Here is a 10948-nt window from a genome sequence, read left to right on the forward strand (position 1 = left end):
GTTGACATATTAATGGGCACTATTTATTGTAATACAATGTGTTGACTTTCACATGCTTACTTGCAATCATTTTAATTAATTTTACTATGTTTGTTATATGTTGTGTTTTTGTCTGCCATTATATACATTGTGCTCCTAAATTGAAAAATTTATTTTTATAATTATAAGGAAACTGAGTTGTACAAAAGCATATGTATATTTATAAAACAAATTACTGTATTTTATTATTCTACATATCTTGCGGGCAAAACAATATATAACATAATTACTAGAAGCAATATTTAAAGTCAAAACGATGACTTTAAAATTTTGCGAGTATTCCAAAATGCCTTCCACACATCATTACTTTTAACTGAGACTTCAAGAGTTAATGTCCGACTAGTTTTTATACATTGCTATAGTTTAAAATGGTTTATTTCGGAATTAATTTTTTTAATGGTTACCATGCAATTTTCATTTTCACTATCCCACTTTTCTCATCTTATATGAAACATAAAATGATTTAGAACATGACAAATAAGCTGTGTAGGCCGATACATTGAGGAAGTAGCGCAAGGCAGGGAGGTCCAGACAGTATCCAGCGACTGCAACTCCACCCCTCGTTGTTTAATTGTTTTGAACCGGAGCGCCTGAGGAAATGGTAGCTTTGCTGGAACATTAAATACATAAAATAAACGCCGACATTAAAATAGTTATCTTTTTCACTACAAAAAAGGCCTTTTTGTATTAAAAAAGAAAAATTAAGCAAAATCAGGCATGCTCAGGTAAAAATTACTATCGTATTTATTTTAACGTATTGACATCATTAAGGACGTTAATTAGGATATCGTTAGTGATAATATGTTAGTTTATCGAAATTTTTTCAAGCACTCAAATAGGTAATTTCAACTGAGTATTCCCACTTACTCTATAAAACCAATTTTTTTATTGCTGGTTGGATCATTTAATAGTTTATGGTTGACTGTAACATTTTTCCGTATTAACGGTTTTCTTATAAACTGTGAACTGTGGAACCTTTTCTGCATGGATGATTATGTAAAGAAGGATCTAAAAAGTCAGTAAACTTACAGGGTCTGCATTACTTTAGGTCTGCTCAAAATTATATACAGACTCTGTTTTGCCAATGTTAGGCAAAGTGTTAATTTTCTTCATAATATACTCGCATTGGCAAATTCTTGGGAGCAAAGAATTTATTGCGTTTTGTTTCCGTGTTATTTAAGTGCTGACAAATAATTATATTACAAAAAACTTGTCAAGAAATAAAAAAAGAAATGTTCCAATCTAAATATAATAGAATTAAAAAATCACTGAATAAGAATTATATAACATCTTTTTGAAACTTGGTGTCACATATCACAGTGTTTATGAATGGATGTTTGCGTGCGCGCACGCGCGCGTGTGTGTATATACCAGGATATTTTCGCATTATCATGGTTTTGTGTTCTGGGGGTTATGATAGTACCTGAAAGCACAACTCCCTACTGTAGAACTCCTAGCGCAAAATCCAGGGGAAATTAGCACTGCAGATAAGTTTGTGACTTTATTTAATTAAATGTAGTAATGTAACATACATAGTATTCGTACAAAAAATCGAACATAAAAAAGTTTAATATAAAGCTTTTAATGTGTACTTAAACAGTAGTTTTACTCTTTATAAAGGTTATGGGTATAGTGTCACGGAAAAAATCAAAATACTGCTATTATTTTGAAGTGATCGATGAAGGAACTTGGAGCAAATATCATTATTAAGTATTTAATTGTACAATAGTACCGTACTATCATAAACATTATACCTTTATTATTATTTTTTTAAATAAGATAATTATAAATGTTTATGTTTAATTTTTACTAATCGGTCTTTAAGATATAGAGGTTTCTATAACAAAACAACACAGATTTCAACTTTTTAATAAGGCATACGGTGATAAACATCTTCGAACAAGTTTTGCTATTAGAGATATGTCAATCAACAAACAGCTCCGTGTAAGTCCTTTTGGCTTCAGTACTGTTTCCCAAGCCATAACGCCAAATCCATATAAGCGTATTGTGGGAGCAATTGATATTATTAGGAAACAGCTACTAATAGTGCAAAGGCCAATGGTTAAACAAAAGTCAACACTTGGATCTACGAATATAATTGCCAAGAAAGCTTAAATACTTAAAACTAAAATAGGTGTATTTTAAACTGCTTTCAACAAATCTAATGTGCTATTTAACCGTTACATTAAAAATAAATTATTATTATTATTATACTTGTGATTTACGACTACCAGTTATAGAGATATACAATTTTGAAATGGCGCCAAGTAGAAACAAAAGTGGTAATATTTATTTTAAAATTTGTTAATGTCCTTTTAATTAACTTAACATAAATGCCAAATTTAATGTGGTCCGGTCTGATATGTTTTAGAATGTAACTTAAAAAAACAGATGGACAGATAAAACGCCAATAAAGCGAGATAGGACATATGTTTCTATGAACCTTGTTGCTTGTTTTTGTCTACTACTCAAGAAACACGCTGTGTATATTTGCTGAGAAAATATATTTTAATTTAATTCTTTTTTCTCTTTTTTATTCATTATTTTTAATTTTGTTAAACAAATCAAAACATCGTTCGATTATATTTCATTACTTACATACTGGTCTGATAAAGTTTCAATTATAGAATCAACACTAAAAAACCATCAAACTCTATTCAGCTATACTGATATGTAGCGTTACTAATTAAAGTATTTGTCTTTTTTCAGTTGCGGAACGAGAAACGTATATCAATGGTCACGCCAATCAGGCTAGAACAATGAAAATTCTTTGTTCATGATATCAAAACTGTCACAAGATATTTATGTTATATCATATCATTTATAAAGAGGACGATATACATCTGACTAAATTCAGTCTTGATTCACTCGTTCAAGAATACACCACGTGAGGTTAGTAGTTATGACTTATATAATGTTTTTGTTACATGGAAATTTCTATATAATATTTATATTATATATGATCTTTTCCTATATGATTTGATACATATTTCTTGGATAATCAACAACTAATTTGGTAAAAGCATTGTGACATTATAGTCAAGTACGATTATATTAAACTTTCGTATTAAACGTTATAATATGAACTTTACAACTTTAAAAAAATTATAATACGTACTTTTGTAAATTATTTAATGTAAATGGAAAGAAATTAAACATTAGCGATATTATTATTTGTTTGTATATAAAAGCGAACATATCTTATTAAATTACATAAGTAGTAAACTCCAATTGAAACAAAATGTAAAGAATAACGAAGAGGAAAAACTAAGGAATAATGTGCTGTTGTATTTTATTTACTTGAATTTAAAGAATGCGGTAAAATAAATGTTAACCTAAATATGGTTTAAGTAATTATATTTTCGTTTGCATTTTGGGGTATTAAATCATACCTATTGCAAATTAATAAATATAAATTAGTTATATAATTAATTAGTTTTTTTAACAAACATAATTACTCATATATAATTACAAAATCAATGTTATTTCTGTCTGCCTGTCTGTCCACACAATGTATCGTAAAATAACTTATCGATTTGAAATTTTTGCATGCAGCTTCATTCTACAAAAGCAACACCGAGTTTGGTGATGAAGCATGCCACTCCACTCCATGGGATTTGAGTTGCTAATGTTTTATCATTGTTCTAACGAGTAAAAAATCAAAAATATTAAATATGCGATAATGTAACGAAGTATATTCTATGTTATTGTTGCAGAAAAGTATGTTTACGTTGTTACAGGAAGTGATGTTTGAGTTGTTGTTACAGGAAATGATGTTTAAGAAACTTATCTGTTTTCTGCCTGGTGGTAGCGATTGTCCACAGCGATATAAAGGTAAGAAATATTTTAGTTATTATATATCTAGTTATATATGATTTTATTTTCCATTACTTTCTATGTAAATACATATTTACATTAAAAAGTAATGGTAATATATATATATATATATATATATATATATATATATATATATATATATATTTGCAAAGGTTGTAATCCTTAGACAATGGTAGGGTAACTACGGAGAAAATACAGACTGCTGAGGATATATTTTCCTTGTTAATATTTTTATGTTTATGCCTTATGGCCATGAAATTTGTGTTCAAATTTATTTAAGTTTTTCATAGAAATAAGTTTAATTAAACCGACGTAGAAAAATATTCATAAACTTAATATTTGCAATAAGTGACGGGCAGTCTTCTAAATATGAATTTTACAAAAACACGAAATTATAAATGAGAAATTGGCATAACAGGTATTGTGCTTTGGAAAAACGTGAAAAACGCCAATGTATATTATTTATGAAGTTAATATAAGTAAAACTGAATTGTTTAGCAAATCTATAATTGTTATGAGTTCTCACAAATGTGTATACTGTATATATGTTACTACACGACATACAGTTTGTAGCCACCTAGTTTGTGGCCACTACATTTTGGGAATATGAAAATGTAGTATTAGATTTGTTATACATTATCAGATTGGCTGCATTACATCTATCGGTGTTGATTATATTTATTTTCTTCAATAAACACATACCTTAAAAGTTTACTGCTTCAGAGCTGTAAACATTAAATATTTAAAGTTTATAAATTTTATATTTTGAGGCTTTTGAGATTGGTTTGTAACGTACATGATTAATGTGACAGAAATTGAATATTGAGTTGGTTAAAGTTATTTTGCGGCAGTCAGAAAATATCTAAAAAATTTAGGTATTTTTAAAATCAGAAAAAGTGGTCTATACATTCATAAATTGGGTAATTTTATATTTTACCATGAATATCCGTTAACAGTTAAAGAACATGTAATATCAAAATCCTCTCGTGGATGAGAAGTGAGACGAAAGTTTGATAAATAAGTGTTTTAAATCTTTTCCAGTGTAAACTTAAATATAAATATAACTTATTTATTTATATAGCTATAAATATGAATTAGGATGTTATATAGAAAATAATATTACATATTTTGATTATACTACCTAGTGTAGGTCATTTTGTGTTTAATAGTTATATGTACGTTCCATGGAAATGCATAGGGTTTAGAGATTACTACCAAATCGTAGGTAATTCTTTGATGTGTTGTTCAGTATGGTCAATATCCGGACTGGTATGAAAATGGGTCGAAAATTTACAAGAGTTCAAAACGAAATACCACGTATTGACTAAGCCCTGTATGATACCACTTAAAGTACTTGTATACTGTTTTAAATATACCTTACATTTAACAACATTTAGCGTCTTTGTATGTTACAAAAACAGAACACAATTATACTAAATACGTAAAGTCAAATGTCAAAGTCAGAATTATTTATTCCATTGATCAATACATAATTGAAATAGGAATTGTCAATAAATATAATTAATTTAACACTGAAATAGATTTGAACAGTAAGATTGCAACAGTGAAAATTATTTTTAATTAAATTTTAAATAGATTGTGTATTAAAAAAAAACAAATCTATGGTGAGATATAGATAAAATCTTATTAGTTATCATATTAAAATATCAACTCCACATCACAGTTTAAAAATTCCTGAATTGTATGAAAAGGATTTCATTGCAGCCAAGGAAGGATCCTGTTTATAAACTTTGTTAAAGAAGTGACCCTGGCTAAATTGTGTAATTTGTTAAAAAATCTAATTGCATTTCCAGTGAGATGGTCCAATTCTAGCCAATCTATGTTGGGGTATATAAAATTTTTATCTATTGCATTTTAAGTTATTATAAATTTCATTCCTGCTTGAAAAAATATAAGTGTTAGTTTTAGCGAATAATATAATTTGGTATATGTAAAGATTAATGGTTGTTAAGATTTTACTATAAATAAATAAAGGCCTACAATGATCTTGCGGTGCCAATCTACTAATAGTTCTTACCACCTTCTTTTGAAGAAGCACGATCCTATGGGTTGCAGCTGAATGATCCCAGACAATAACGCCATATGACATGTGTGATTAGAACAAACCAAAGTAGCAACTTTTCAAATACTCTGTGGATATTAAATCCACAGCAAAAAGCTAACTCTCAAGATTATATAATATAACTAGTCTACGTGATCTGACCAAGTTAATTTAGTATCGATTGAACCAGTTTCCTGCTTCAAGTTGTGCAGTTTCAATACTAGCCTGCTTGTAGTTTATAATTCTATTATTTACAAAAAGCGATGAGTCGTCTGCATAGATGAATGAGTTTAGATTGAGGTTGTTCGGCAAATCATTTATTATAACTAAAAATTAAAAATAAGACCAAGAACGGACCCCTGGAGGTTCTCCTATTGTGACAGGTTTCATTTTTGAGGTAGATCCTTTCACTCACACATATTGCTGCCTATTTTCGAGATATGAAGTAATTATTTTAAATTAAATCTCTGAGATGCCATAAAACTTAAGTGTCTTTACTATATAGGTAAATGGGGCACAATCGAACACCCACTCAGATCCAAAAGTGACAAATCTACAGATTCCTTGCCATTAAACGCCTTAAGTGTGTGATAAATTATTTTCATGGCTGTATCAGTAGTCGATCTTCTTTGCTCTCTAAACCCAAACTACGATTCAGATATCTTATTGTTTTGTTCAAAATAAATAGACAGCTGCATGTGCATAAAAGCTTCAAAGACTTTACACAAGATTGGAACAATAGAAACTGGCCGATAATTTTGCGGTAAATGTTTGTCACCTTTCTTATACACAGGAATTATTTTGGATACCTGGAATGAGTCCGGAAAGCAACAAAACTCAAGACACCTACTAAAGATGAACGCCAGTGGCTGTTGAATATATTCAATAGTTCCTTTGATTATCTTATTCGACAAACTAAAATAATCCATGCTTTTAGAGTTTGACAGCTTATTTACAACACCAATATCATCTGATGGTTCAATATCTTGCCAGTGAAAAAATTAGGTGGGACAATACTATTGCCCAATAAGTCAGAAATAGAAGAATCTGTAGCAGGAATACTTTTGGTAATTTCTTTAACTGACTCCAAGAAATAATTATTGACAAGTTCAGGGTCCAGTGTCACTACCTGAGACACACTACTGGAATTTTCTTGCTTAATTATCTCCCATGCTGCCTTGCACCTGTTGATTGCCGTATTGAAAGCCTGTCTTTTGGCTCGTGTTAAATGAGACCTATATGTCCTTCTAGAAGCCAAGCAAGCATTATAGGCTAGTAGAGTTTGTTGAGAATTAATTTGCCTTAGATGCTTAGTACATACATTAAAAAGTTTAACACGGTTTCTCTTTGCTAGACTGTTATCAAACCAGTGAATTTACCCATACTTTTCCGATGACCTACCCTGAAAATTCTTCGGTTTACTAGTTAAAGGAGAACAAAAGTGTCATAGGTTAACATGTTTGATAAAAAACGTTGAAAGAGTTTATCTACACTGAGATTGCCTATGATATATTCATCAGTCATTTCCCACCGTTCGCCCTGCAAACATTCAATGAATTTACTTATCTCTTTTTCAGTTTGTTTCCTGAAACTAAGATTATAGAAAGAGACTCTACTTTTACTGATGTTAGTTTTAACATTTGATCTACACAGAAAAATAGAAATGACACTTGACAAATGATCAGCAAATCGATCATCTATGGTTTCAATTTCCAAATTGGTATTAAAGTTATTAATTAAAATATTGTCAATGCAGGAATTTAAGTGGGTTGGGTTACTAATTGTGCAAACTAGATTAATTGATCTGAGTAAGTTAGAGAAATATATTGAATTTCGAGTTTCCATCTTTGCCAACTCAATTTTGAAATCCCTTGACACTGTAACGCACTCTCCTTTTTTGAGATTGCCTTGTTCGGCGGCCGGCTTGTATTTTATATAACGTTTTCAACTCTCTCTTGTCGCTGGAAACGCGCACACACCGTTTTTTTTTTTTTGCCACACCAGTTCCTGTGGACTTGTATTTATTTTTTTTACAAGTACCGAGAGACTCGGTACTTTGAAAATTTTCAAATAAAAAAAGGCCGCTAGCACCCTCAAAACTCTCAAAGAAGGCATCAATATTACCTAAAGGTGACCTATAGAGAGAAACAATGACAATATTCTGATCGGTCAATTTGATACAGCTAAGCTCACAATCTAGTTCCGAGCTAAATCGTTCCAGACTCACTACTTCATAGTTTAGACCCTGTCTTACAAAAATACCGGCTCTCCCATTCTTCCTAGCCTTCCTACAGAAAAAAAACCTGCAGGCAAGTATCCTTTCGGTGTAAATAGTTCAATTTCATCCTCCAGCGACAAGTTCTATTTCAAGTAGTTTATTACGTATACTCTGTAGGTTAGTTTGGAGAATTTTGTTAGAAAACTTTTTCTTTTGGCTCAGGTGCTCTGTCTCAAAACGGTTGTTCTTTTTTAAGTTTAGATTTATGCTTCATTAGTACTGGCCTAAAAAGAACTTCCTGTGATGAAATGAAATGAAATGAAAAATGACTTTATTAGAGGCGAAGTTAGGACTATAAACTTGTGATGTAGAGTTTACATTCTCACAGACATGTTTAGCACTGTTATAAATATCCTTGCAAAGCGTATTCTTATCATTTTGATTCAAATGCTAGCCATGAACTGTAAAAATGTTTCTTATATAGGCATTTAGAGCCACAATTTCACAATCTTCTATGACAGAGTTCTCATAAAGATCCCTGTTACACTCATGTACCACTTCGTTCATATCTGGCCTTTCAAACCTGGGCGGTAGAGAAACTACAATAACATTAGTTTTAGTTTTTAACATCTCTATCTTATCCCTCACATTTTACACAACACTGTCTTTAAACCTGATCTCATTACTGCCAGCATTGATTACAACTGTATCATTGAAAGTAAAGTTTTGTGCAATTTTATCTACATCATGAACAACCCCCCAGAAAAAAGTACAAGATGCCAAATTTCTAAAATCCAGTTGCCTAAAAAATCTTAATTAATAAGAAATATTGATTAAGAAAGTTTAATTAAATATATATGTTATATATCGCAAATTTAATACTAACCCTTTTTCAAAATATAAATATTTAAATTTAAGGTCTTTTGTATTAAAATAAAACGAGCAAATTCACACTATGACTAATATAATTTTAAAACTACTACGCAGCTAGTATTATCAGTTACACCTAAGGTACCTGGATCGATTACAATGAAACTTACCAATTACAGTTTATATGATCACTGTTTTGTTCGCACCACTCGAGTCATATAATGCACTTAACTGTAGCAACGTGTACGCAGAATTCTGTGTTCACTTTAATGCTTAGCGGTATTATTAGCCTTTTGAAATCGTAGTTATGTACAATTATAGTCAGGGAATATCATTAAAATGGGAACATCCATATCTTTGAGTTTCCCGAAAAACTAAAAAGTATTTACAAACTATACAATGAGCTAAAAAAACACTATATATGTTTCATTTTGTTCAATAATTAAGAGAAATAGCCTGGCAGTAACATAGAATTAAAAATTGACTCATTTCATATTAAACTGTATTTTATGGTGTCATGATAATGTGTAATAAAGATGTAAAATACCTTTGGAACCATATACTTTACGGTTTAAAAAAATAAATATAATTATGTAGGTATTTATTACAAAATGTCTGAGTAGGTACTTATGATAAATAATAGTACAGCAGTTAAGAAAAAGTGGACAGTAATAAACGTGTTTTTTATGTAATATGAATAGATATCACATTCTATTCATTCGATTTATATTTTTTGTTAGTATACAATAAAGTTGCTTTTTGAGGTTGAAATGCAAGAAAAGGCCACGTGCCCTTAATTTCGCCTTTGAACTTTTTTACAAACTAAAAAGATTATGATTTTGATTATGATTAGAGAAGTTTGTATATAGTCACTTAGTGAATCTATGCAATGCATTTATAAAAAATATGATCATTATATTAATACTTTTATTTAAGTAAAACAGTGTGATAGTGGCGATCACGCATATATTATTACATGTTGACTACAATATTGAATTGACTACCTACCTATTGATATTTATACAGTATATATGTATCATTTTCAGGAAGAGGACTCTAACTCCATAGAACCACCTCCCGTAATATCCAGCAGCGTGAACCCAACTTTAGAAGAACTAAAGAAACACGGAGCAAACCCCAAGAATAAAGGAATTTCTCCTCGTTCCTCGGGCTCGCTTTTCGGACTCGGGATCGGTGCAAATCTGCTAGGAGTGCATGCAGGCGCTGGTATAGGCCATGGCCGTGGAGGCTATGGTGATATGGGCCAAGGGTTTGTTGGCAAACCTGCGGGAGGCCAATATCCACAATATCCACAGTATCCAAAATATTCATATCCTTTATATATGCAACCACAACCATACTACGTCCCACCAGCTCATGCACCCTATTGAAAGCCTCAAGGAATCCCACTAGCGAAACCTCCTATGTGTTACCTTCCCCCTTGCACATAAATGGATTTTAGTTGAATATTTCCTTAAATAGGGATCTCCCTATCTAATTCTTTATTTAGCATTACTCAAAGATATTTTCTTGAATGAACATTAAAAAAATAATATTACTACAAAGACTTTCTTTTTATTGGGCCTACTTAAGACCTTTCCAGGTTCCCAGTAATCATTATAACATGTGGGTTTTAGCCTTGTACAAAAATTAAAAAATAATAAAATTGCATCTTAAATTATAACACATCGTGCCATAAAAATGTTTTCAATATAAATTAAATTCAATGACTTGTATTTTTTATTCTCTCCATTGGTTTATTGTATGTAACTCATGAGTCAAGTATTTATGTTGCTTTAAAGCTTACTTTGAGACATCACTTGATTTTTAAAATTTAAGATACAGAAGCTTTTTGGTTCAATGTCATGAAAATAACTATGGCAAATTAATACCCGAACCTAATAAATTCGTTACCGAGAGAA

At 30.5% G+C, this 10948-nt stretch overlaps 1 long non-coding RNA gene across 1 annotated transcript; it reads left to right on the plus strand.

Annotated features, from left to right (window-relative positions):
• The first annotated feature begins 2783 nt into the window (after nucleotides 1-2783).
• On the plus strand, nucleotides 2784-10622 carry LOC124368511. The gene is made up of 3 exons (XR_006922954.1): nucleotides 2784-2931; nucleotides 3807-3873; nucleotides 10073-10622. It is a non-coding gene; the product is annotated as an uncharacterized LOC124368511 (long non-coding RNA).
• The last annotated feature ends 326 nt before the right edge of the window (nucleotides 10623-10948 follow it).

The sequence above is a fragment of the Homalodisca vitripennis genome, chromosome X (assembly GCF_021130785.1).
Source record: "Homalodisca vitripennis isolate AUS2020 chromosome X, UT_GWSS_2.1, whole genome shotgun sequence".
NCBI classification, from domain to species: domain Eukaryota; kingdom Metazoa; phylum Arthropoda; class Insecta; order Hemiptera; family Cicadellidae; genus Homalodisca; species Homalodisca vitripennis.